A 27,787-nucleotide genomic window follows, 5' to 3' on the forward strand; every position below is an offset into this window, starting at 1 on the left:
AAAAAAAAATTATCTACGAATAAAATGTGCCAGTTTTTAAATCTTTCAGGCAGTAAATACATTCACATCTTTTTTAAATAGATGGGAAAGGAGAAAATTTTTACTTAAACAGAATATTTTTAGAAATTTTGTGTAAAGAGTCTGATTATATTGCATATTTCCAACAGGCAGGATGTTAAGTACCACAAATGGAAATTGTGTGGGTGCCATGATATAACAAAAAATTCATTCTTTTATCCTGAGTATTAAGAGCTCAAGGAAACATGAGATTAAATCTGAAAATCAACAAAATACACATTGAAGAATTAACTGACCTATTAAAATCCTGAAAGTATTTTTACTTAATAACCTCATACTACAGTACATAGAAATATGTGAATGGCTTTTTAGACTGAAATAAGTCCAATTTAGCAAACACTATCTACTGTACTCCACAAAAGAATTCATTACCAAAACAAGACAGCAAACCACTGTGTACTTCAGGGACTAGAATTTTAATGGGAATTTAAAGCAGAAATTATAGAACTTTTTAAAATTTTTTACACTGCGAACTAATTTGTACTTCTGTAAGTATATGACATGTACTGTCAAAGCACATTTGCACTCAAATACTAGCTTTGCTATGTGGTATCAGAAATAAGAACCTCTCTCAGCTTCAAAAGCCTCAATCTGAAAAACCACTAGAGATAATAACTACCCAGTAAAGTGGTATAAAATAATGTATCTTAAGATATATGACAAACTTTCCATATGTGTTAGATATAATTATACTACCAACTATCTTTCACAGTATAAAATTTTTCCTTCCATTAATACAAGTGCAGATTCTACTTCCAATGACAAATAAGTATATACACATGTATCAACTTCCAAAAATAAGCACTATAAATGATGAAAAATACAATATACAACTGAGAATATAAAAGAAAATAAAAAAAAGGCAAAATGGAAAATAAAAACAAAAAAAAATGGAAAGGAATCAACCTTTGAAAGAAGGAAGAACAGTGGGCTGGCCTTTTATTTGAGAACACTTACAATTCACACAGTAAAGGGTAGCTAGAACTTAATAGGAAGTCACAGTCTAACTGACCTAAGGAGTTAAAATGGATGTAACTAATTTATTGTCTTTCACCTCCAAATTCACCCTCCAATACCTGCTCTGCAATAATGGGAAGTATTTTCCTTTACAACGATGATGTTGAGCTTTCTCAGCAGAGGGCACTAGAAGACCACTGCAGGAGGAGGAGAGCTCCATACTGCTTCTGGCTGCACAGATAATCAGTAGTATCAGGATAAGGACATCGCCTTGCACTCTGCCTCAATAAAGTGCTCAGAATCTGCAATCCCTTAGCAAATACAAATCCCTCAGCTCTATCTGATGATTACCTTTCTGCTATACTCTCCATACAGATAGTACATGGTCCAAGCCTCCTGCCCACACTGCTGCTGCAACCCCCTTTACTTGCTCCTTCTGCTTTAACTTTGTCTCCAACAACTCTCTAAATGTCACACCCCTACCATGCCTCTTGCATGCCTTTCTTGAGACTGAGATAAACAGAGTAAGGCTTGCCTGGGCCCAAGAGTTGCTTTGTGCTTGCCTATGAACTGCCTACCAGTTTTGGTCCAGGAAAATCAGAAATTTCTCTGCTTTCCAATGGGCAGCAAGTATACCTTCTCCAACAAGGTCTCTAGCCTTAAGGAAGGGACACCCTTCTAAGTTAGTCTTTTCTTGGATAATTTCCATAAATTTTAAAGTTCTCTAAAAAGTTCTTTTTAATCTTACACACTTTTATTTTACTCAATATAATACTAAACTTCCAGTCTCCTGATCGGGCATGTACTGATTCAGACTTATTACAAGATACGGCCCCAGTGAACAGAAGACCAAAGATGGGATTCTGAAGTTGGTCTATCTGGACCCCTGGATTTGAGGAAAATATGAGGTCCCTGCCAATGGGAAATGAGATGCTAACAGCCCCTGGCATACAGTGGCATCACAGTTAATCAAAATATTGCTTGTGGTCATCTGTAATAAAGTGCCAAATGAAACAAATGCCTTGAAGGCTCATGTAGCTAATGTACGTCACACAGGCAAGAAGCCATAAAACAATGAAATACATTAAAATGTTTGGGGGGGGGAACCCATCTAGAATTCTATATTCAGTGATAACATTCTTTAAGAATTAAGAAAAAGTTTCAGAAAAAATAAAAATAAAGAACTTATTATCTAGAATCCTTCCTCATGTGAATTCCAAGGGAAGTTTTTCAAGCTGAAGGAAATCGATACCAGATGAAAATTCAGATCTTTGGAAAAGAATGAAAAGCACAGGAAATGGTAAATTTGAGAGTAAATATGAAAACATCTTTTCACCTTAAATTTTTTAAGTAATATAGCTGTAAAAAACAAAACACTATTCTGTTGGATTTACAATGCCTGGGGTTTTAGACACATACAACAACACTATCACAAAGGATAGGGATATTGTTGTAAGATTCTTACCTTTTACATGAGGTATTATTACCATTTTACCTCCTAATAAATGGCAGCTTCCTCCAATATAAGACCTGTTAGGGCTACACTGGAAATCTGTTTTTCAGTAAAACCCACCTTGTTTAATTATCTCAGCTACATCTCTGGATAACCTACTACAGCTTTTACATTAGCATTTGCTATTTCATGTTGTACTTTTATGTTATAGAGATGGCTTCTTCCCTTAAACCTTGTGGCCATTAGGGTCATGCTTCAAAATTTTCTTCTGCAGCTTCCTGACCTCTCAGTCCTCATAAAGTCGAGGAGTTAGAGTCTTGCTCTGGATTACTAGTCTTTAGCTTAAAGGAGTTTTGTAGGGGATCCAAATCACTAAGACTTTCTCCATATTAGCAGTAAGATTTTTGCTTTTTCTTTTTTTTTTCATACAGTTAGTAGACTAGCACTTTTAATTTCCTTCAAGGACTTTTCCTTTGAATTTGCAACTGGGCTAACTATTCCAAGAGACCAAACTACCCATCTATCTCAGGGTTAACATGCCTTCCTAAATTTAAAAATGTATAGCTTTTCACCAGCATCCCCATGTTTACTGCTGCACAATTTACAATAGGAAAGACATGGAATCAACCTGAAGGCCCTAAAGTAAATGACTGGATTAAAAAGATGTGGTACAGATGCACTATGGAATATTAGTCAGCAATCAAAGATAAAAACACATGTGTTTTGCAGCAACATGGATGGAAGGGATCATGCTTAGTGAAATAAGCCAGAAAGAAAAAGAAAAATAACGGATGGTTTCACTCATAGCAGGAGTATAAAGGGCCAGGGGGGAAAATAATAATAATGAACAACTATATACCAGAGACATTTTATGGGGTGGAGTGGGGAATGGGATCAAAAATGGGGGTGGGAGGAGTGCACGGGACTATGTTGATGGCACACTGGTGAATTGGTGATGGGAAGTCCATGGGGATTAAAAATAAACTATTATATTATTTTAAAAAAATAAAAAACAGAAATATAATACACATACACACACACCCTGTAATATTGTTAAAAAAGTAAAACCAGGGCCCTCCCTGGTGGCGCAGTGGGTTAGAGCACAGCACTAAGAAGCTAAAGCCACTTCCGCATGAGTTTGATTCCCGCCTGCCTCAGAGGTGACCACATGGTGGGACAGACCTCTCCTGACCTGCCTGCTGCTCCCCTCAGCAATGTACTTCATCGATCTGCCTGTTCTGCTCCCCGTTCTATCTCTGGTGAATCCTCTCACCCTCCGCATCTCTGGCCTGTACCCCAGTTCTGTATGAATAAATAAATCTTTAAAAAAAGTAAAACCAGAGGTAGATCTCAGATCAGTGATTGCAAAGAAGTATCCAGGAGAAGGGACAGAGGATAAATAAGAAAAGCACAAGGAATATTTTAAGACCATGGAACTGCTCTGTATGCTACTATAATGGCAAATACAAAGGATTAAGGTTTGTCAAAACCTACAGAACTTAATAGAAGAATAAACCTAAGTTATGTATGTAAAAGGAAATCATTAAGTTTGTTACAATATAAAGATATAAAAAAAATCTTAGCCAACAGAATCCAATCCTGAATTAAAACAGTAATTCACCATGACCAAGTGGGTTTTACTCCAGTAGCACAAGAACGGTTCAACATCAGAAAATCAATTACCATAATCCATCACATCAGCTGATAGAAAAATAAAAGCCATATAATCATATCAATAGATGCAGAGAAGGCATTCAAAAACGTTCAGTATTTATTTTTAAGGCCCTAGAAATCCTCAGAATAGAAGGAACATACCTTAACATGATAAAAGCCATATATGACAAATGCATAGCTAATATTACCCTCAATGGAGAAAAACTGAAAACCTTTCCTCTAAGATCAAGACAAGAATGTCCACTATCACCACTGCTTTTCAACATTTTACTGATACAGATTTAATGCTACTCCAATAAAAATCTCAATGGCATTCTTCAAACAGAATAAATATTGATGAGATTCACATGGAACCACAAAAAGCCTCCTATAACCAATACTCTCCTGACTAGGACTAAAGAGACCAAAGCCATCACAATCCTGGACTGCAAGCTATAAAGTCATAATTATCAAAACTGCATAGTACAGGAACAAGAAGAGACATATAGACCAGTGGATATGAACAGAAAACCCAAATATAAACCCACAGGCTTACGGACAGCTAATTTTTTGTGAAGCAGCAAAGAACATGCAATGGAACAAAGAAAGTTAGCTCAACAAATGGTGCTGGGAAAACTGGACTGCTACATGCAAAAAAATGAAGCTAAATCACTACCTCACGCCATGCACAAAAACCAACTTAAAGTGGATTAAAGAACTAGATATAAGACCTGAAACCATAAAATATCTGGAAGAAGAGGTTGGTGAAACACTACTCTACATACACCTCAGTAACATCTTTAAAGATACAACACTCAAGGAAAGGATAAACAGCTAGGACTACATCAAGTTAACGAGCAAAAGAGACACACTACACATAAAAAGACACCCAACAGGCTCTCTTCCCTTTTGCGGCCATCGCTGAAGCACCAGCGGCCAAAATGAAGTTCAATCCCTTTGTGACTTCCGATTGGAGCAAGAATCGTAAAAGGCATTTCAATGCACCTTCCCACATTCGTAGGAAGATCATGTCCTCCCCTCTTTCCAAAGAGCTGAGGCAGAAGTACAATGTCCGGTCCATGCCCATCCGGAAGGATGATGAAGTTCAGGTTGTTCGGGGACACTATAAAGGACAGCAAATTGGCAAAGTAGTCCAGGTTTACAGGAAGAAGTAAATCATCTACATTGAACGAGTGCAGCGGGAGAAGGCCAATGGCACAACCGTTCATGTGGGCATTCACCCCAGCAAGGTGGTTATCACTAGACTAAAGCTGGACAAACACCGCAAAAAGATCCTAGAACGCAAATCCAAATCTCGCCAAGTAGGAAAGGAAAAGGGCAAATACAAGGAAGAAACAATTGAGAAGATGCAGGAATAAAGTAGTTTATATACAACTTTCATTAAAATTTACAGCTAAAATGAAAAAAAAAAAGACACCCAACAAATTAGGTGAAAAATTTTGCACACAATACTAATGACAAAGGACTAGTCACAAAGATATACAAAGAGCTGATTGAACTCAAGAAAAATAAAGTGAACCATCCCATCAAAAAATGGGCAGAAGAGCTAAAAAGACACTTCTCCAAAGAGGAAATGCAGATGGCCAAAAATCATATGAAAAAAAATGTTCAACATCACTTACAATAAGGGAGATGCAAATTAAATCCACAATGAGATACCACCTCATACCACTGAGAATAGTACCTTGTTAAAACAAATGTTGGTGAGAATGTGGAGAAAAAGGAACTCCCAAACACTGCTGGTAGGAATGCAAACTAGTACAACCACTATGGAAAGCTGTTTGGAGATATCTCAAACTGCTAAAAATAGAGCTTCCATTTGACCCAGCAATCCCACTCATAGGTATCTATCCACAAAACACTGATTCAAAAATTTACGTGCACCCGTGTTTACTGCTACACTATTTACAATAGGAAAAATATGGAATCAACCCAAATGCCCAAAAGTAGATGACTGGATTAAAAAGATGTGGTACATATATACAATGGAATATTACTCAGCAATCAAAAAAGATAAACTCATGCCTTTTGCAACAACATACTTAATGAAATAAGCCAAAAAGAAATGGTCAAATAGGGCCCTCCCTGGTAGCACAATGGGTTAAGTCTCAGCACTGCAAGCTAGTTGCAACCGCTTTGATGCAAGTTTGACCCTCCGCCCTAGAGGTGAACCAAATGGTGAGGCAGACCTCTCCTGTTTCGCCTGCTGCTCTACTCAGCAGTGTACTTTGACAATCTACCTGTTCTGCTCCCCACTCTGTCTCTGGTGAATCCTGCACTTCTAGCCTGTACCCTAGTTCTATATGCATAAATAAATGAATCTTTAAAAAAAGAAAAATACTGGATGGTGTCACTGATGGCAGGGATGGAGGGGGTGTCCAGGCGAGAAGCAAATGTAATGATGTAGAAATGAAAACAATGAACAACTTTAAACCAGAGACATGTTATGGGATGGAAAGAATGGATCAAAACTGGGGTGGGAAGAGTGCAAGGGACTATGGATGGCACATGGGTGAGCTGATGGTGGGAAGCCCAACGGGGTTACAACTGAGAAGAAAAAAATGCAGAAAATGAAGAAATGATGTAAAAAATAATTTTTTAAAAAACTAGGTGTGTCTGAAGTTAAAAATACATTGCAACCCATCCAACTGGCAAATGACCTAAACTGTGATGACCCAGTACTGGCAGGAATGTGATAAGAATTTTCAAATTTATCCTACCCTTAACAGGGTACATTGGAATATAACACTGAAAGACTTTTCTTTAATATGTAACAAAGGTAAAGATGTATATACTTTGCAAACTTGTCTTTCAACTCCAAAAGAAACTCTTTCATTAAAAAATCATTCATGGCAATATTCAGAATGTTCATGACAACACTGTTTGTAATAAACTTGGAAATGATACAAGTATTAAAGTTAAATATATTATAGTATGTTTATACCAATGGGAGCCCTAAAGAAAGGAAACTAAATACACTATGCCTATATTCATCAAAATGGATGAATATTGAAACATGACCTAAAGAAGGAAATCACAGAAGAAAACTTAAAGATTCATTCCATTTTCAAAAAATTTCCCAAAAAAGCAAAACTAAGTAACATTATTTAGGGATCTACATAAAGATAAGTGGCAAAACTGTAAAGAAAAGTAAGTGAATGATTTATTATAAAATCTAGAAGAATGTTTACCTTATCAGGAGAGTCAGACATACAGGGAAAAGCATACAGTTGGCATTTAAGGTGCTGGTAAGAATGTATTTCCTTTGGGGGGGTGCATATAGAACTGGATAATTGCATAAAATTTCACAAAAAGTAATCCTATAATTACAAATTTATAATTATATATATATATATCCTTAAATTATAAATCTGGTAATTACAAATTAGAAAAATGCATTATAAGTAATATGAACCTATTGTGACTGAACTTGTTCATTAATTATTTCATTTCAAATAGTGTGGTTCAAAATGTATAATATACCTATAAGTAATGAAATTTTACATTCCTTTATTGCTTGTTTAATGTTTAACACTTGATTCACTATGAGAACCTATAATATGCCAGGCATGAATTAAAAACTGATGATACCATAATAACTAAGTCACAGGCTTTTTTTCCCTGATGGTTAAAGCTATACTTTAACAGTATTTTAAATTGTAGGAAAGTAAAAATAAAGTCACAAAATACACCTGTTATTCACACTACAAAAGTATAACTACTCTTAACATTTTGTATATATTGTTGTAGTCATCACTATGATTGAATCCTTTTCACTTTAAATCTTACCACCTTTGTCAGTTGTCTGTGTATGAAGCACAATTCCAAGCTATGAGAAAAAAAGGAAGTCAGCTGGGACCTTCTACTAACAAAAAGAAGACAGTAATTTTTTCTACAAATATCACTGCAAGAACGCTTTCTTCCTTAGACATATGGCTGTTTTCCTATATATTCATGTTACTTGGCAAATTCTTATTAATAAGTCATACTTTATAAACAACACACTGATAATATGCATCATCTAAAAGCATAAAATAAAGTTAAGGGCTTTTTAAGCTTTTGGAAATATTTAGAACGCTTTCACTAACAATGTTTATATCTCAAAATAGGTATTTGTTTTTTTAACAAACCTCTATTTATTGTAATAATTTTGTGTGGGCCTTCTCTGGTGGTGCAGTAGGTTAAAGTGCAGCACTGTGAAGCTAGCCATAGCCCTTCACTGCAAGTTCTATCCCCTACCAGGCAGGTGATCCACATGGCACAGCAGACCTCTCTGGCTTCGCCTGCTGCTCCCCTCAGTGTACTTCATCCATCTGCCTGTTCCACTCCCCATTGTGTCTGGTGAATCCTCTCACCGTCCCTGCACCTCTGGTCTGTACACCAGTTCTGCATGCATGTATATTTTTAAAATAATATTAATAATTTTGTGGTCTAACTCCAATGTTCATACCTTTAATTACTACCCATTTTTTCAGCTAAAAATAGATGATTACTACTACTTAAAATTACCTTGTCTTAATTTATTAAGATGAGTATATGGACAAGCTCTGTACAGTGATGTGATTCAGAAAGTTTTAGTCATTAAGAGGTAATAGAGAGAAGATCCTAAAAACGGGGGAAAAAATATTTCTCAGGGTCACCAAAAAGACAGAATTAAAGTGGCTCATGCTTAAACACAGAGCAGTTTTAAAAGTACGTACAGATTATGTCTCACAAAGAATAAGTTAAATGAAGTAAATGATGCAAGATGTTGAGAATGTGTGCATATTTCTTTCAAGGAAGACCTTATTGGAAAACAACACCATAAAAAACAGTTTGAGAGTCTCAAAGACGTATTATTTAAGGAGATTAAGGTGAGATGTCATCTTTCTTTAATATCAAAGTAGTAAATGCAAATGTGCACATGAAAACAGGAGATTGAAACCCATGAAATGTTATATGCTGGATTTCAGGATAATCCCACATGACTACAGACAGGCAAATCCAAAAAAATCCATTAAAGAGTTTTATGTCTGAAAAATTGGAATGCATCTTTTTTTGCAAATTAAAGACAGATTGTAAAGAGAGGGTTAGAGTTGGAAAGTTCCCTGCTCATCAAATTAAAAACAAGAACTCTATTCATAAAAAAAAAAAAAGAAGAAGAAGATGAAGAAGAATATTTACGTGGTCAAGTCACATTCTTTGTCTTAAAGTTTTTATATGCAACTTGGGGTGAGTGTTTTACTTGTGATTCATAAAGAAAAATGACCAGTGTAACAGGGACTCCTGAAGCACAAGTACATTCCAGGTGATTTGTAAGAGCCATATGATAGCATACGAAAGGAGAAAACACACCCTTAGTACTCAGAAGAAAGTATGTTCACAGGACCAACAGCTGGACCTGATTAAAAGGAAATACCAGGTTAGGCTCTAGGGTGGTTCTTCCATAGTTAAGTGGTGACACAAATAAGAAATGCTACATTTCTCACAGCCTGTTGCCTAGTGATCCCAATGCCTGCCTTTTTCCCATCCTCACAATGTAACCACCTCTTTTCCCTTTCTTCCCCTACAGCACTGCAGTATTCTCATTTTACAAGATCATTTTTTTTAATAACAGTTTATTATTACATCATTTTGTGCCTTTTCCATCTCAGTTGTAATCCCTGTGGGCTTCCCACCACCAATTCACCCAGTGCGCCATCACCATAGCACAGTGCACTGCTCCTCCACCCACCCCCCCATTTTTGATCCCATGCCCCACTCCACCCCTGTAAAATGTCTCTGGTATATAGTTGTTCATTATTATTATTGTTATTTTCTCCTCTGGTCCTTTATACTCCTTAAAAGATCATTTTTTAAGGAATAGAAGGAAAAAATAAGGCAAATATAAATAAAAAGTCATTTTCACTTACAATCTGTGATTCATTTTTACTCTTACAAGTAAAATTTTGTATAAAATATAAAGTAAAGCTTCCTCATTGGTAATTAGGTAAAAGTTACAAAATCTGGCCTTGCCTGGTGACACAGCTGGTTAGCACGCAGCACTGCAAGCTGGCTGCAGCTGCTTCAGTGCGAGTTCAATCCCTGACCCCGGAGGTGATTCACATGGCGCAGCAGACCACTCCTGATCCCCCCGCTGCTCCCCTTAGCTGTGTACTTCATCTGTCTGCCTGTTCTGCTCCCCACTCTGTCTCTGATGAAGTCTCTCACCACCCCTGCACCTCTGGCCTGTACCCCAGTTCTGTATGCACAAATAAATGAAAGAAAGGGAGGGAGGGAGGGAGGAAGGAAGAAAGAAAGATGTTTGTACCCACTCAGATTTTTCTCTAGAGACGTTACCTGGTACTCCAGAAAAAGAGCAGGGGCACACGAGAAGGCTGAGAAGGAAGGCCTCACTTTCAGTGCTCACCCAGTAGAGAGATGCAGCAACTACTCCAAAGAAGTTTGAATCCACCTCTAAATCTTTCTCCCCTGTTGAACAAGAGCTCTGAGTTGCCTAAAATTGGGATAGGTGGTCAAAAGAGACATGAGAAAGGGAACAGAAAATTTTCCTAGATCCAGATCATTTTCCTCTCTCTCTGGGGGGAATGAAGAGTAAGAAACACCTAGGAAGCTCCAGAACAGGAACTGCCTAAGGCTGAGACAAATCAGGACAAGTGAAAATATCCCCTTTACTGGTTCCCTAATACTCAGGCTGCACTGAGTAACAAATAAGAGAAGATCTTCTGGGGGGAAGGCAAAAAATGTGGAAAGAGAACTTCCCTGACATGCACATACAAAGGAAAGCTAGACACACTTTGAGAAAGAAATCTCTGGTAAACCAGCCATCCCTCTAAGCACAAGGTAACACTAGATGAATTTTAAGCTATGGTGGACTGAGGCTAACAACGACAACAACAAAACCCAAACTTGGCTCAGCTTCTGATTCACTGACACAACTAAGACAAAGGCAACAAAATGCAAGCATAACCATTTTTAGGTATAAATACTATCGACTTCGGCATCTACTGTTCTGCATAAATACTGTCAATCAAAACACACAAAACAGAAAACATGATCAAGAGACAATACCAGAATCAGCCAAGAAATTGGAAGTATCAGGGAATTTAAATTACTGTGATTAATATGTTAAAAACAGTAGAAATGTACTATTTTGGGTTTTTTTTTTTAATGACAACAGTTGAAATGAAAAAGGCACAGTTTTTTGTCTTTCTTCCCAGTTTGATTCTTAGTTTCTTCAAGGAAGTATCCAAGATCATTTCTCCTTGCTCCCTTTGCATCAAGCACAAATACCAGAGATCTCACACTAGCACAATAGTCCAAAAAGTTAAATAGCTTCCTGAAGTTGAAGACCCTCAACAAAAACTGGAGACAAGACACTAGATCAAACTTCATTCTATCTTCATTCTATAGGAAAACTTATGGATGAACTTTTGTACTGTGATTCCTAAATTTATGAATAGACTAGGGTCTACATGCTGCTCCCGAAGTTCATCAAAACCTGTTAATTCACATTAAGAAACTTCTGTAAATCTAGATTCTGCCACTATTTAAATGGGTATGTTACCATTATGCTTCTGGACTATTAACTCCCTAGAATTTTGGTCTATAGGAATAGTACATAAATATTCCTATAGTTATTACCTTTTGAACTCAGGCTGCCAGATTAAACAACATATTTTATTTTTAATTCATTTGTTTACATATATTTTAATCATTGTTCATTTTTGTACAGTATACTTTCTCCTCTCAGGTGTAGACCCTGTAAAATTCCTACCACCAAATCACCTGTGCACCATCACCTTCCCTGTTCACCATCACCTCCCGTTTTGATCCCTCCTCCTCCCATGCAAAATGTCTCTGATTTATAGTTGTTTGTTAATTTGGGGTTTTTGTTTTTGTTTTCTGATCCCTTATTTAATTCCTCTATATTCCTCCTATAGGTGAAATCATCCCATATTTTTCTTTTTTCTTCTGACTTATTTCACTAGCATAATCCCTTCTAGTTCCATCATGCTGCAGCAAATGACATGACTTTATCTTAAAAAAAAAAACAAAGATTTATTTTGCATACAAGAACTGGGATGGGGGGTACACATTGAGAGAATTTACCAAAGACAGAGTGGGGAGCAGAACAGGCAGATATAATGAAATACACTGCTGAGGGGAGCTGTGGGAGAGACAGGAGAAGTCTGTTGAACCGTGTGGGTCACCTCCCTGGCCAGGGATCAAATTTGTGCTGCAGTGGCTGAGGATAGCTTCATAGTGCTGCACTCTAAGCCCTTGTACCAGAGAAGACTCCCGTTTATCCTTTTTTATTGCTGAGTAGTATTCCATTGTGTATATACACTACAACCTTCTTGAGCTAGTCATCTTTTTTTGGCATTTGTGTTGTTTCCAAGTCTTACTTATTATAAATAGTGCTACAATAAACATAGGCACATAGGTTTCCTTTTGAATTAATGCTTTTGTGTCCTTTGGATAGATTCCTAGCAGTGGAATTACTAGTAGACTGAAGATACAAGGAACTCCACACAGCTTTCCATAGTGGTTGAACCAGCAGTATAACAGAATTCCTTTTCTCCACATCCTTGCCAACATTTGTTGTGGTCTGTCCTTTTTTGTTTTTTGTTTTAAAATATGTTCCATTCTCACTATGTTGAACATTCTTTCATATACCTGTGCCCATTTGCATTTCCTCTCTGGAGAACTGCATTTTTAGCTCTTCTGACCCCCCTTTTTCAAAAACATTTTTGTTGATGCATGCAAGAACGGGGGTATAAGCCACAGGTGCAGGGGGTGAGAGAACTCACCAAAGACAGAATGGGAAGCAGAACAGATGGATGTACTGAAATACACTGCTAAGGGAGCAGTTGGCAAGACAGGAGGGGTCTGTTGAGCCATGTGGGTCAGCTTCCTGGCAGGTGATTGAACTCAGGGTACAGTGGCTGGTGATAGCTTGAGAACACCAAGACTTTAACCCCTGCGCCACCAGGGAGTCCCTTTTGTGCCTCTTCTGGATTGTTTAGTTTGTTTCTGTTGAGTCAATGTGAGCTCTTTGTACAACTTTGTGATCAGCCCCTGATCAGGAGTGCAAAACTTTTCTCCCAATGAAGGATATCTCTTTGTATTGGTTAATATCATTTTTGCTGTGCAGAAACTTTTTGTGTGAAGTATTCCAGCTATTTGTCTTTTCTTTCACTTTCTTTGCTTTGGGGACTGTGTGTTTAAAGATGTTACTGATATGTATGTCATGTAATGTTTACCTATATTTTCTTCTATATATTTTATGGTTTCAGGTCTTATGTTCAATTGTTTTATCCATTTTGAGTTGATTTTTGTGCCTAGTGTGAGTCAGTAATCTAGTTTTATTCTTTTGCATGTGGTGGTCCAGTTTTTCCAGCACTATTTATTAAACTGTCCTTGTTCCAGTGCATATTCCTTGCTTCTTTGTCAAAGATTAGTTGTCCATATGTGTATGGTTTTATTTCTGGGTTTTCTATTCTATTCCATTGGTCTGCGTATTACATTTGAGTAGACCAAACACTAAGGAAATTCCTGTATATAATGACCGGGATTTTATTAAACATCTCTAATCACAATGGTTCTCCAAAAAGATACGCAGTTAATTTCCGCTTTGAAATTCTTCAAGCATATTCAATGAAATTCTTTATGAGTATTCAATAACCTAAATCATGAGTCTTAAACTCATCAAATGGCCATCAGCAACATGGAATTACACATTTTATACAGAAAAAAACTAGCTCTGACCTAAACTGGGTCTACAATGCACACTTTCCCATTAAGTTTAGATTCCAAACATCTGCTAAGGGAATTAAAGACAATGGTGTCAGTCATTCCCTGTGGTTCATCCCCCTTAATTGCAGAGACACAAAATGTATTTAATAAAGTATATATGTATTTGGTCTTTGTCCCCAGTTTCTCACACAATGATCTACACCTAAGTGATAGTCTTTTGATATTCAAAACAAACCCCTTTCAATCAATCATGGCTAAATTTATGGTATCTAGGGAAACTTAGAAGTTAGTTCCCTACCTCTAGGAAACTTGGAAGTCCCTAAATAATTTTAAGGGGGAGAGTATTTGGGGGGGGGGAGGGAACATTTCCAGAAAGACCACACATGGATTAGAAGGTTGGGAAATTTCAGCTTCATCCTTTATCTGCAGGCTGAAGATTAAGTTCAATCACCAGTAGCCAATAATTTAATCAACTGTGCCAATATAATAACCCACTGAACAGGTAAATTGCTGGGAAGGTGGCAGATCCAGAACATAGCAGCTCTGTTCTCTTCCACAACCACCACCACCATCCTTCAACAACACACCTACCCTATGAGTCTTTTCTGTTGGCTGTTCCTGAGTTTCAGTCTTTATACTAAATCCAGAATGTGTTTTCCTGAGTTCTGGGTGTCATTTTGAATTAGCAAGCCTGAGGAAAGGGTAATGAGAACCTCCAAATTTAAAGTCAGCCTCTCAGTACTGGGATTTGTGATTGGTTTCCAAAATGGGGAGGCAGTTTTGTGGAACTGAGCCTTTAACATGACTGATCTCTGCTTATAGATAGTATAAAACATCATACATTTGGTTATCAGGGAAAAAAACATGAGACAAAAGTACCTCTCAAGTTCAATCATTTCAAAGAACCATGCCATGGAAGAATACCAGCACCAAAAAATGTCCATGTATCCAGCCTTATAAGTACTTTACATTTTAGAATGCACTTGTCCTCCTGCATATGAGAGCAACTACCTTAATACCAATTTCTAGTTTCCATTTTGGTTCATAACCTAGTCTAAAGTTTGTTTTTCATCTTCAGCTTGATATTGAATTAACTGGTCCCCTCCTTTACCCTGATCCCAACATTAACATACCTTTTCACTCACCCATTTTTAGCTATCACAGATTCCCAGAAATTGCCAAAAGTGTTCTGGAGGAAATTCCAACATAGATGGGTTTTTTTAATATAATTTTTCAAAATAGTAGTTAGTATAAGAATTATAAAACAAGAATGAAAGAACTATAAAAGTGTCATGAAGGCCAATGAAGAGAAAGTTTCCAGAAAAATAGTAGAAAATACTTCACTAGAGTTACAATTCTATGAATATACCATAAATGCCAGTCAACAAGAAAAAAAAAACTGTAAAGACCTCAAAATAAACTCCCTTTCATAACACAAAAGAGGAGGTGCAACCCAAAAGCTGATGATACCTATCAGTAATAATGTCATGTAAACAAATATTAGTGTGTTCTTTCTACACAGAATTCAACCATGCAATGTAATTCTGCCTTTTCCTTTTTCTTTTCCAAAGACTAAAATCAGTAGTAAATAATTTTTAAAGGAATTTCCAAAAACATTGTGAGGTATATTTACACAATGGATTTCATGTTTTCAGAACCCTGAGAGAAAAACTATTCATCATTCAATGGATGCCATCCTTAAGATATGTATCGTAAATATTTTCTTCAAGCCTAGCATTCATAAATCCTGTAAGATAAAATTACCAGTATCCTATCTTCCAACCTCTAGCTTACCTAAACAATCTAGCTGTACACTCGTAGTGACACTTTTCCTTGAAAGGGACAACTGTACATCAATGTATTTTTATAGAGTCTATGGGCTAGGGGACATTTCCTGCAATTATCCCTAGTTGAATTATAAACAACGAACTTGACAAGGTTCCCATAACTTCCTATTTATTTAATCTCGTATGTATTTTCCCCATTTCTAAACATTGTAGGGGGTCTTGGTAATCTTCCCTATGAAAACTTTAGAACAAATCTACAAGTAGTCCCAGAATCCCAAGCAATAACACAAATATTTGTTATTCAATGAATTAATATTTGTTATTCATTGTTGTTCAATGAATTAACCTATGCAAAATAATTACAAAAACATTAATTCCAAGTTAAGGATATTTTAGATCATCAGCAACTTCTATCCACATTGATACAACTAAACCCACTTCCTCTTTTCGTATCACATACATTTTCAGTATCTTGATCATGCCAATGCCTTAATGATCCACTGATTATGTATCATATGGTTTCCAAAAAGGCCACACTCTTAAATATTTGTTGATAATGATTTATCAGCCTCCTCAATCACCTGTCCTTGCTTGTCATTTTCCTGACCCCTGAGTGGTAGAGTACCTTCAGATTCAGTCTTTAGACCTGTTCTAATTTCCCCTCAGTATTTCCAACTAGCATCATCATTTTAAATTTTTATTTCCAATTCTGACCTTTCTCTAAAATTCCATACTTACAAATTTAACCTCCTAACCACCATTTCATTTGCATATCTTGAAGTACTTAAGTACTTCAAACAGTATTTCTAAAACTAAACTTCTAATCATCTTCCCAATCCAAATCAGTGTTCTTACAATGGCCTACACATCATCAGTAACTGCTATGTCCTATTACTTTTTCCTTTGCTTTTTCCATTCCAGACATCCAAAATTCCTTCTTCAAATAATCCTTCAAAAGGTCTAGCCTAAAGCCCTCAGCTTAACCTCTGCTTGGGGTGCCCTTCCCCCAGAGACCTTCACAGCTAACTTCCTCATTTCTTTGAACTATTGCTTGAATATTACCTTTTGAATCAGACCTACCCTAAATGCCAACCCTCCCATCAGCACACCTTTATTTGCCTCTTTTTTTTTTCCTAAAGGAAAAAAAAAGTGCTAAAGCACTTGTCACTTTCTAATGTACCTTACATCTGTTCCTATTATTTCTTTTTTACTCCATTAGAAAGCTTTATCTCAGTGGCAACTCTAACATTTGATTCACCAATGTGTTCTAAGTCCCTATAATATTCTGTAACATATAAAAGATACCAAATTATCATTTGTTGAATGAAAGAACCAAATTTCATACATGAGGGTCCTATCACTGACAAAGGACCACAACATTGGTAACAGCCTTGAGATTCTGTAAGTTTCAATCTAGTCTAACAAGTAGGTAAGACCTTCAAGGCTTCCAAATTATGACAAATCTTGCAAAGCATGTCAAGCTATTGCTCCTAATATAAATATTTTAATCCAAAAGGGACCATATACCCCACTGCAAATTTTATATGGTTAGCTTGTAAATTTCCAAAAGAATGTAACACTTGTATAATTGTCAGAGAAAGTAATATATACCTAGAAATTACCTTCATGAGTTAAAAAATATTTTTGGTCTATTATCGTTTCTAAGCACTATAATAAACAGTAGATAGTCCAGTGTCAATTCATGGTTTTTATGTCATACTTCTGTATTTTATGTCCTGATGAAGGGTACATGAATCCCCTGTATTTTTGCAACTTCTAGTGAGTTTATGTATTTTTTAAACGTACATGGAACTAGAATTGAATCTAGGAGTCTTACTAGTTAACCTGCTACTTTATTGAACCGGTTTATTTTTTTTAATCAGCTTTTCTGTGGATTTTTTTGGGTTCATATAGAACCCATATTATTATCACATTATCTGCAGATAATGATCTCTTTACTTCTTTCCCTATTTGAATTCCTTGTATGTCTTTCTCTTGCCTAACTGCTCTAGCTAAAACTTTCAGTATTATAATGAATAGCACTGGTAAGAGTAAACATCCTTGTCTTGTTCCAGATCTCAAAGGGAACAATTTCTTTTTTTCAACATTAAGTATGATATTAGCTGTGGTTCTGTCATATGTGGTTTTTATTATGTTAAGGTATGTTCCTTCTATCCTGAGAATTTTGAGGGCCTTCATCATGAATGAATGTTGAACTTTATTAAATGCTTTCTCAGCATCTATTGATATAAACATACGGTTTTTATTTTTCTTCTTACTGATGTGGTAGATTACATTAATTGATTTTCAGATGTTGACCATCCTAATGTTCCTGGAATAAATCCCACTTGGTCATAATGTATTAGCCTTTGAAGCATTGCTGGATTTAGTCTGCAAGAATTTATTGAGGAATTTTGCATCTGTGCTCATTATAAACATTGGTCTATAGTTTTTTGTGTTGCCTTTGTTTAGTTTAGGCATTAGTGTAATGGTGGCTTTCTAAAAGTATTTGGTAGTATTCCTTCTTTCTCAATTTTTTGAAATAGTTTTTGTAGAGTAAGCATCAGTTCATCTTTGAACATTTGATAGAACTCTGTGAAACCATCTGGTCTGAGCTTTTTGGGGGAAAGGTTTTGATTACTGTTTCAATTTCCCTGCTTGTAATTGGTTTAAGATTTCTACTTTATTCAGCTTTGGATGCTTGTTCTAAGAATTTGTCCATCTCCTCTACATTGTTGATTTGTCTGCATATAAATGGTCACCATAATCTCTGATGATTGTGTAGATTTCTGCTGTGCCTGTTGCGATTTCTCCTCTTTCATTTATGATCCTACCCAAGAGGTCTCATTTCCTGGCTAGGGTGTCTATTTTGTTTATTTTTTCGAAGAACCAACTTTTGGTTTCACTGGTCTTTTCGGTTGTCATTTTTATCTCTATTTCACTTATTTCTACTTCTATTTTCATTATTTTCTTCTATTGGCTTTGAGTTTGCTGTTCTTTTTCTAGCACTTCTAGGTGGGAAATTAGGGGTTTGTGTTATTTTTTGTTTCTTGATGTAGGCCTGTATTGCTACATATTTTCCTCTTGTTACTGCTCCTGCTATGGCCCAAGTTGTCTGGAAAGATGTGTATTCTTGTCATTTGTCTCAATGTAGTTTTCAATTTCTTCTTTGATTTCCTCATTAATATGTGGCCTTACAGCAGCATGTTCTTCATTTTCCATGTAATAAAGGGGTTCCTTGCTTTCTTTTTATAGTTGATTTTTATGGTCAGAGAAGATAGCTGGTATGATTTTAATCTTCAAGTATTTGTTGATGTTTGTCTTGTGACCCAATACATGTTGATCCTGGAGAGTGATCTGAGAAAAATGTGTATTTTAGGGGGGATGAAGTGTCCTATAAATAGGCCCATGTGGTCTAGATCTTTATTTAGGGCTATTGTGTCCTTTATTTTGTGTCTCATTGGTCTGTCTCTTGGTGAGAAGGGAATGTTAAAGTTCCCTACTACATATATATTTTTCTAATGTCTATTTTCAGAGATGATAATAACTGTCTAATGTAATTTGGAGTTCCTTCATTAGGTGAATACATATTAGTGAGCACTGTCTTCCTGGTATATTGCCCTCTTGATCAATATATATGTATGTGACTACATATGTCTCATCACCCTTTTTAATTTGAAGTCTATTTTATCTGATAAACATATAGGGGCCATTTGCTTGTAAGACTGTTTTCCAGCTCTGGACTTTCCATCTATGTCTGTCTTTAGCAGCTAGGTATGTTCCTGGAGACAACAGAAGGTTGCATTCTGTTTTCTTAGCCAGCCTTCTACTCTGTGTCTTTTTTATTGGTGAGTTTAATCATTTATATTTAAGGTGATTATTGATACATAGAAATCTGCACTTGCTATTTCACTCATTTCATGGTTTTGTTTGGGATCTTGTTCAGTTTTTCCTGTCCAATCTTCTGTTGGTTTACATTTTAAGGTTTCTTGTAATAGTTCCTGGAGAGGGTGTTTAGTAGAAGCAAATTTATGAAGATTTTGTTTGTCAGAGATGGTCCTTATTTTTCCTTCATAGGGAAAGGAGAGCTTTGCAGGGTACAGTATTCTTGGCTGTTTTTTTGTTTTGTTTTGTTTTGGGGCTTCTTGAAAATCTTACTCCATTGTCCTCTTGCTTGTAGTGTGTCTTCAGAAAAGTTGGGTATAAGCCATATTGGTTTTCTTTTATAGGTTATCTGTTTCTTTCCCCTAGTTAACTTCATTTTTTTACTTTGTTTTAGATTTTCAGTACCGTTACTATTATGCTTTGCTGTACTTTCCTTTTATTATAGCAGCTTTGTGTTCTTCCAGCTTCCTGTATATCTATTTTCATTTCTTTGTTAATGTTTGGGAAGTTCTCTTTAATTATTTCCTTAAGAAGATTTTCAGTTCCCATGTCTCTCTCTTCTTCTGGGATTCCTATAACTTATTATTTCCTTTCCTTGTAGTGTCAGATAAATCTTAAAGTGTTTTCTTCATTCTTATCATTTTTTTTCTTTTTTGATTTTTTTCATATCTGTATCTTTGAGCATACTGATTCTTTCTTCCATTTTACCTACTCTGTTTTCATGGTCTTCTCCAGAATTTCTTTAGCTCTTCTACAGAGAAAATTATAATAAGACAATATATGACTATAGGTGACTAAATAGTTACAGCAGATGAGGCAGTGATATTCAAGCTAATATATTAATATTAAAAAAAAGCCATAACAAGAGGAGCAAAAGACAAGCCCAATCTAGGGAAGAAATGGAAGTATTCAAGCACCAGGAGGAAAAACTGTAGTGGAAGTATAATGGGCAAAGGAATGAATGATGAAAGATGACATCAAAGAGGTAGGGAGGGGATAATCATGGTTTTCTTGGACCATGATAAGAATTTTATTCTAAGTGTGATGAAAATTTATTTAAAACTCCACAACATGTATTTGCTGATTTGAACTGCTCTATTTGCCTAGTAGTAGCACTAAAAGGAAAATTAATACTGATAAAGGAAAATAACTATGCTATAGATTATGGTGCCTTTCTGTTTTAATAAATTACTTTTGTGTGAAAAATCATTTTATAATTAAATCTTCAGACTAAAGGATAAGATAGCAGTATTGACTAACATTTTAATAGAAGTTAGAATAATGAGATTTTGGCAGTCATTACTAGAAGAAATTGAAGAGCTCCTACATAAACCACTGCATATTATAGATGACTATAGTAGAATTTTATGCTAATCACTTATTAATTTTTCAAAGCTAAGATATCTCCAAATAGCTCAGGCAGCATATGGAAAGGAGGTTCCTGTGTGAAAGTCACCATTAAACTTAATGTATTTCTTGTTCTTTCCAGAGAAACCCGAATAAAAATCATGCTTTTGAAGCAGGAATACTTTTTAACATATTAACTGAACAAAATACAGTAAAAGACTAATATTAAGGTCAGGTTCATATATTAGCCAAGATGCTGATGCTGCATAAGTCTCAAGGATAGTACTAATTTGATGCCCTCCCTGGTGGTGCAATGAGTTAAAGCATAGCACTATGAAGCTATCACAGCCACTGCAGCTTGCCTTTGATCCCCAGCCAGGGAGGAGACCCACATGGCAGCAGACCTCTCCTGTCTTGCCTACTGCTCCCCTCAGTAGTGTATTTCAGTTGATCTGCCTCTCTGTTCCCTACTCTGTCTCCAGTGAATCCTCTCACCACCACAGCTCTTGTATGCATAAATAATAGATCTTTAAAAAAAAAAAGGAAAGTAGCAAGTTCATTTTAATCTCAATCATTGAGAATGATTTAAAATATTTCTTCATTTCTGAACATTTGCTATATTAACTTTATGTATTATCTGCTTTTAATGCATTGTTTTTATGGTTCACAAAAACACACAATTATCATGTTAACAATTTCTAAATGTCCAGTTCAGTAGTATGTAACAGATCTCCATAACTTTTCATCTTGCAAAGTTAAAATCTATATTCATTGAAAAACAATCCCCTATTTCTGCCACCCCAACCTAGCAACCAATTATACTTTGTTTCTATATTAATTATTGTTTGGCTTTTGTATTTAACTGATACTTAGTAACCATACTCAAAAGAAACTAGGCTTATACAATTTAGTGTTTCAATTTTTATTTAAACACAATTTCATCTTTGTTTTCCTAAACCAAAATGTGGACTATAGAAGGACTGAAGATTGCCTTCAAACTATAGGTAGGAAACACAAATGACTGAGAAACATAATACACAGACTACACTATTTCAAATCCACCATGAATACCTCTAAAATCAATATAGAAAATCCACGTTACTGGCCAATAGCAGTATGAAAGTCATCAAATATTATATATCAATATGACATGATCAATATCATATGATCTATTTATATAGAAAACATATATACAAAGTAAGAATGAATGATAGACTTAAAAAGACTTAAGTATAAAAGGAGCATAGTAGATAATAAAATTATACATTTTAGATAATAAATTACACATTTAGCCTTTTATATTTACAAGGTACTTTTGTTTTCCTTCATCTGTAAGATAGATAAAGTTGTTACATACTGACATCACAAAATTTAAAAGGGAATAGTAAATATAAACAATTTAAAAGTTGTAAACACTATTACTCATACCTAAATTGCCCAAGATAAGTCAAAAATGTATCACTTATAAGTGAGGAATAGTTGACACAGTACTACACATGCACTTTACTATTTAAATATTTGTCAAATACTTTTCAGAATATCCTAGCTAAGGCAGCTCATTGTCCCCCTGTGTCTATGTAGGCATTCCTTTCTTAAACTTACCCTCTTTTCTTAAAACTTTTCCTCTTTTCCCTAATAAACTTGACTATTGTGTATGTCTATGTCCTTTTCCTCTTTTCCCTAATAAACTTGACTGTTGTGTATGTCTATGTCCTTTTCCTCTTTTCCCTAATAAACTTGACTTCTGCTGATGGAGGAAAAAAAAAAAAAACAGATCCTAGTTAAGAAGCAGCAAAATTTCCAATATCCACATGATACACAGAAAATGAACTCTTAAATCTTTGAATAGTAAAAAAACAAAGTAAAATGAAGATTGAAATATAAATCTACACACCACATACAACAAGAACAAAAAGGGCAGAATTTATAGGTGTGATAAATCCAGATACAGAGCAGTAAAACTTCAGAAAAACAATTTCCCAAAAGTCCTTTATTTTTTATTAGTGATTTGGCAGACTACAAAACGTTTCACTAAATGAATAACTGAAAATTAAAAAGGCACAAGCACAGACAACATTATGCACAGAACAAATTAATGAAAAATCAAGGTAAAAACCACTTCTCAGGCCCTTCATGGCGGCACAGTGGGTAAACGCAGCAGTAAGAAGCTAAAGCCACTTCAGCACGAGTTCGATCCCCAGCCCAAGAGGTGACCCACATGGTATGGCAGACCTCTCCTGACCCGCCCACTGCTCCCCTCAGCAGTGTACTTCCTAAGTTGACCATTTCTGCTCCCCACTCTGCCTATAGTGAATCCTCTCACCACCCCTGCACCTCTGGATTGTACCCCAGTTCTGTATGCATAAATAAATCAATCTTAAAAAATAAATAAAAACACTTCACAGCCCTCGCTGGCCACAGCTACTTTCTGGATTTCAGTCACCACCTGGGAGGTGATCCATACAGCACAGCAAACCTCTCCTGTCTCACCGACTGCTCCCCTCAGCAATGTACTTCGTGGATCTGCCTGTTCTGCTCCACACTCAGACTATGGTGAATCCTCTCACTGCCCCTACACCTCTGGCCTATACGGTAGTTTCTATATGCATAAATAAATAAATCTTTAAAAAAAACGACTTCTCTGTAATACTATGTAGTTACAGAACCACATGAAGTTCACACAAATAACCCTACGTTATCACTCTTTAAAGTGTAGTTTGTGAGCCATCCTTGTAGCACAGGAGTTAAAATCTCACCCTATCAAGCTCTTGCCCACCACTGGGGTCTGAGTTTGATCCCCAGCCAGGGAGCTGACCCACATGATACATCAGACCTCTCCTGTCTTATCCACTGCTCACTCAGCAGTGTATTTCAGCAGATCTGCCTATTCTGCTTCCCACTCTGTCTCTGGTGAACCCTCTCACACCTCTGTACCTCTGGCCTACACCCCAGTTCTTGTATGCATACATAAAAATAAATCTTAAAAATAAAGTGTAGGTTGTATAAATTTAAGAGCATAATCAAAAAAGCCATATAATGTACTTTATTTCCATCTCTAAACTGATATTTACCTATGCAAATCAAATGTAAGAGGTTTTATTACTATCTCCTGATTGCAAGTCATTCTCAATTTTAAACCTTTGGTAACAAAGATTTATGATCACCTTTTTAATTCCTACTCTGTTTAAAATAAGTGCTTTATTTATGATACTGTGGTCCCCAGGAAAAGGGGAGGTAGTACCATGACCTAAAAAGGACCTACTTCTGATGCAGAGGTGAAAGTCACTGTTATCTGATGTCTTTGGAACCAGAATAACAAACAAAACCTCAGACTATAGCAAGATGTCAACTAGCCATCAACTTGAATTCTTTCTGTCAGTAAGAAAATGCAGGTCATTAGTTACATACTTTTGTTATTCCTTTCAACAAATATTCTGTGAAGGCATACAAAAGTTCAACCATTTTCTACTAACTTAGTTGTCCAAAATAGTTTACAATAGTATAGAATTTCATAACAATATAAATAAACTATCAGCTTTTTAAATCAGCTTATGTTCAGGAACACAGATGACATTAAATGCTTTTATTTAATACTACAAAATTTGATGTAGAATATGAGAAAATAAATGTAAGGAACAGAACCATGAACGTATTTAACATTCTTTTCTAGCAGTGAAACTGGTAACATGCGTTGACATTCTATCACTATTCTTGAAATTTTTAACCTTTTCAAAAAATGTACATAAACCATCCCAATCGAGGGAAATAATAAAAGCTACAAAAGAGAATAGTCTTAACTAAGTTAAACACAAGAGGGCGCACATGTCTGAGAAATCATGAAAACAAAATCAAGGTGCATTTTACTCAGTAATTAGTAGCTCTTAATGTACAGTCACATGGTTTTATAAAGGATTCTTCATGACTACACTAGAGGCTAACTGCACTGAAAATATATACCTTACAAAAGTCAAGTCACTGCTCTCTGACAATACAAACTCCTTATCAAATTTAATATTATTAAGAAATGTTACAGCTTTTAACCAGAAGCATTTGCCATGTTTTAGTCAAACTTTCTACAAACATTTAAAAGCTAACCAACATTTTACAAGTCTGTTTTCAAGTACTAAAGTTATCCACTGAATGACAATCTTAAATTTACTTATAAACTTACTTGTAGGAAACAGACCTCCAACTTTTAGAAGCAGATGTAAATCTGAATCATACTAACATAGCTATTTAATTCTTTGGACGCCAAGAGTTTGGAGTCATTCTCAAGTGGCAGCTATGATTCCCTTAGTTTACTCCCTATTGGAACAATAAGCTACCATCTGAGGAGTTACTGTCTGTGAGGCAATCACATTAAGATTAGAGTCTATAGATACACAACCCAAAATAATTACAAAGCATGTTCTGTCTAACCAAGATTCATAGCAGAGCATGTCTACACACACACAGATCTAGATGAGTAAATACGTTCAGTCCTAATGCTGACTCCAATACATGAAATTATTCCAAATAACAACCGTTTCATATTATGCCTAACCCCTACACAAAGGAGACATCCAACATGAGGACCTGTCATGGTAGACATCAGCAAGCAATGTTTATCCCATATATGCCACACTAAGCAAATAAGAGATGAACTGGCTGCTAGATCAAGAAATTCAGACAAAAACTCAATCTGCCAAGTCAGACTGTGAAATTGGCAATCTAAAACAAATGGAAAAGAATGTATTATCTAATTTTCAAGGCCAGCATACAAAACAAGGAAAAACAATCAGGAACCTGAATGGTCAAAATCTAGTCAATCAAATGAGTAACATGAGCAAGTGGTACAAACCTAATACTACAATCTAACCAAATCCAAGATTCATACATACTTATTGCTAGGATTTGATCTTGGACCATAAAGTTAAAATACCCTATAAAAGGATATTACTGGGGCAACCATTGAAATTTAAATCTATTTTAAATTTAAATTTTAAATTTTAACCTAATTTAATTTTAAATTTTAATCTAATTTTTTATTTATTTTGTTTTTATTTTGTAGAACTGGGTTGTAGGCCAGAGATGGGGGAAGAGGAGGTGAAAGGATTCAACAGAAATAGAGTGTGAGGAGCAAAACAGGCAGATCTAGTGAACTACACCCGTCTTTCTCAAGTCCACCCTACTGGCTGCAACCACTGCTCCTGCCATGGAGTCCTAGGGATTGCAGTCTAGGGGCTCACAAAGAGTGGGATGACAGCAGAGGCCTAAAGACTTGTGAGCCAGTAAGGCACTGCCCTGCAAGGCTCACAGTGCTCAGTAAGTAAACAAAACCAGTGACTGCCTCAACCACAGGCCCAGATGCAGGGAGACCTACAATATTTCTAACATGCCCCACCCTCCAGAAGCACATCCAAGCATAGAGGAACCCAGGACATCAGACGGCAACAAAGATCAACAGGTACCTTCCAGACACAAGGACTCAACATGTTACTGGAAGAAGCTGAACACTACAAGAGACCCCTGACTCTTACTGACGGAGACGACAGACACAATTCCACACAGTGGGGGCTGGAAAAACAGGATATACTGAAACAAAGCACAGCTCAGAATACCCTTCACAACTGAAGTGTCTGAAAGTCCTTCTGCCATCCCAGAAAGAGCATCCAGAAATAATGCCAGTCAATAACAGCAAAACCATATCTCAATGAATAGAAAGTATTAGAAAAATACATGACAGGGAAAAGAAGACAAACAAATATCCAAGCAAGTCCACAGGGGAAAAATTCACCACAAAATTATCATTCACCAGAAATCACCAAAGAAATAGAAGAATAGCTCAGCCTACCACACAGAGAATTCAGAATCATCGTGATAAACAAAAAGAAGAGAAGGAAAAAAATGATATGAGGATATGAGGCAAGCTATCAAGGCACTGAAGAAAGAAAATGAGACTTTAAAAAAGAAAATAGAAGAAATGCAGGAGATTAAAAAGGCTGCTAGAGGAGATAACGAATGCTGGGAAAAGTTATGAAAACAGAATAGATGAAATGAAAGAACGAATCAACACCCTCGAAGACACAGAAGCAGAGAATTAAAAAAGAAAGAGAAAGAAAGAAAAAGGAAAAGGAATGAAGAAACGCTTCAAGAGCTATCTGACACCATTAGGAAAGGAAACATCAGAGTTATAGGTATCCCAGAAGGCGAAGAGAAAGGCCGAGGAATAGAGAAAATATTCACAGAGATAATAGAAGAGAACTTCCTAATATGAAGGAGATGAAAGTAGACATCCAAGAAGAAGAACCCCAAACTACCATGATGAGAGGAGAAAAACAGCAAGACATATTATAGTAAAACTTCCAAGAATACAAGACAAGGAAAAGATAATGAGAATGACAAGAGAGAAGAAACAAATAACCTATAAAGGGAAATCGATCAGGCTGACATCAGACTTTTCCAAAAAAACACTACAGGCAAGAAGAGAGTACAAACTCCAAAGCATCAAATGCCAACCAAATACTCTATCCTGTGAAGCTCTCTTTCCTCTACAAAGAATAAGGACATTTTTAGACAAACAGAAACTCCACAATTTTGTCATGGCTACACCCCCACTCCAAAAAAAATACTACAAGAAGCCCTCAAACCAAATCCAACAGAAGAACGAACAAGAACAGAAGAACAGTTCAAAACAAGGAATAAAAATACAAAAGGACAAAAAAAAAAAGGCAAATATAGGTGCCAGTATTATCAATATTATCTCTAAATGCAAATGACTTAAACTCATCAATGAAAAGACAAAATTGTAGCATGGATTAAAAAACAGAATCCTGGCCCTCCCTGGTGGCGCAGCAGGTTAAAGCACTGCACTAAGAAACTTAAGCCA

General features: G+C 36.0%; 1 protein-coding gene and 1 pseudogene across 1 annotated transcript in view; one reads left to right on the forward strand and one right to left on the reverse strand.

Annotated features, from left to right (window-relative positions):
- Window positions 1-27,787, reverse strand: part of TTC28 (tetratricopeptide repeat domain 28) — a 538,163-nt gene that overhangs the window by 497,151 nt on the left and 13,225 nt on the right. The gene's annotated exons all lie outside the window — the stretch shown is intronic.
- LOC101633208 lies at window positions 5,060-5,574 on the forward strand (annotated as a pseudogene).

Source organism: Condylura cristata, unplaced genomic scaffold (genome assembly GCF_000260355.1).
Source record: "Condylura cristata isolate star-nosed mole 26May11 unplaced genomic scaffold, ConCri1.0 scaffold00029, whole genome shotgun sequence".
In the NCBI taxonomy this organism is placed as follows: Eukaryota; Metazoa; Chordata; class Mammalia; order Eulipotyphla; family Talpidae; genus Condylura; species Condylura cristata.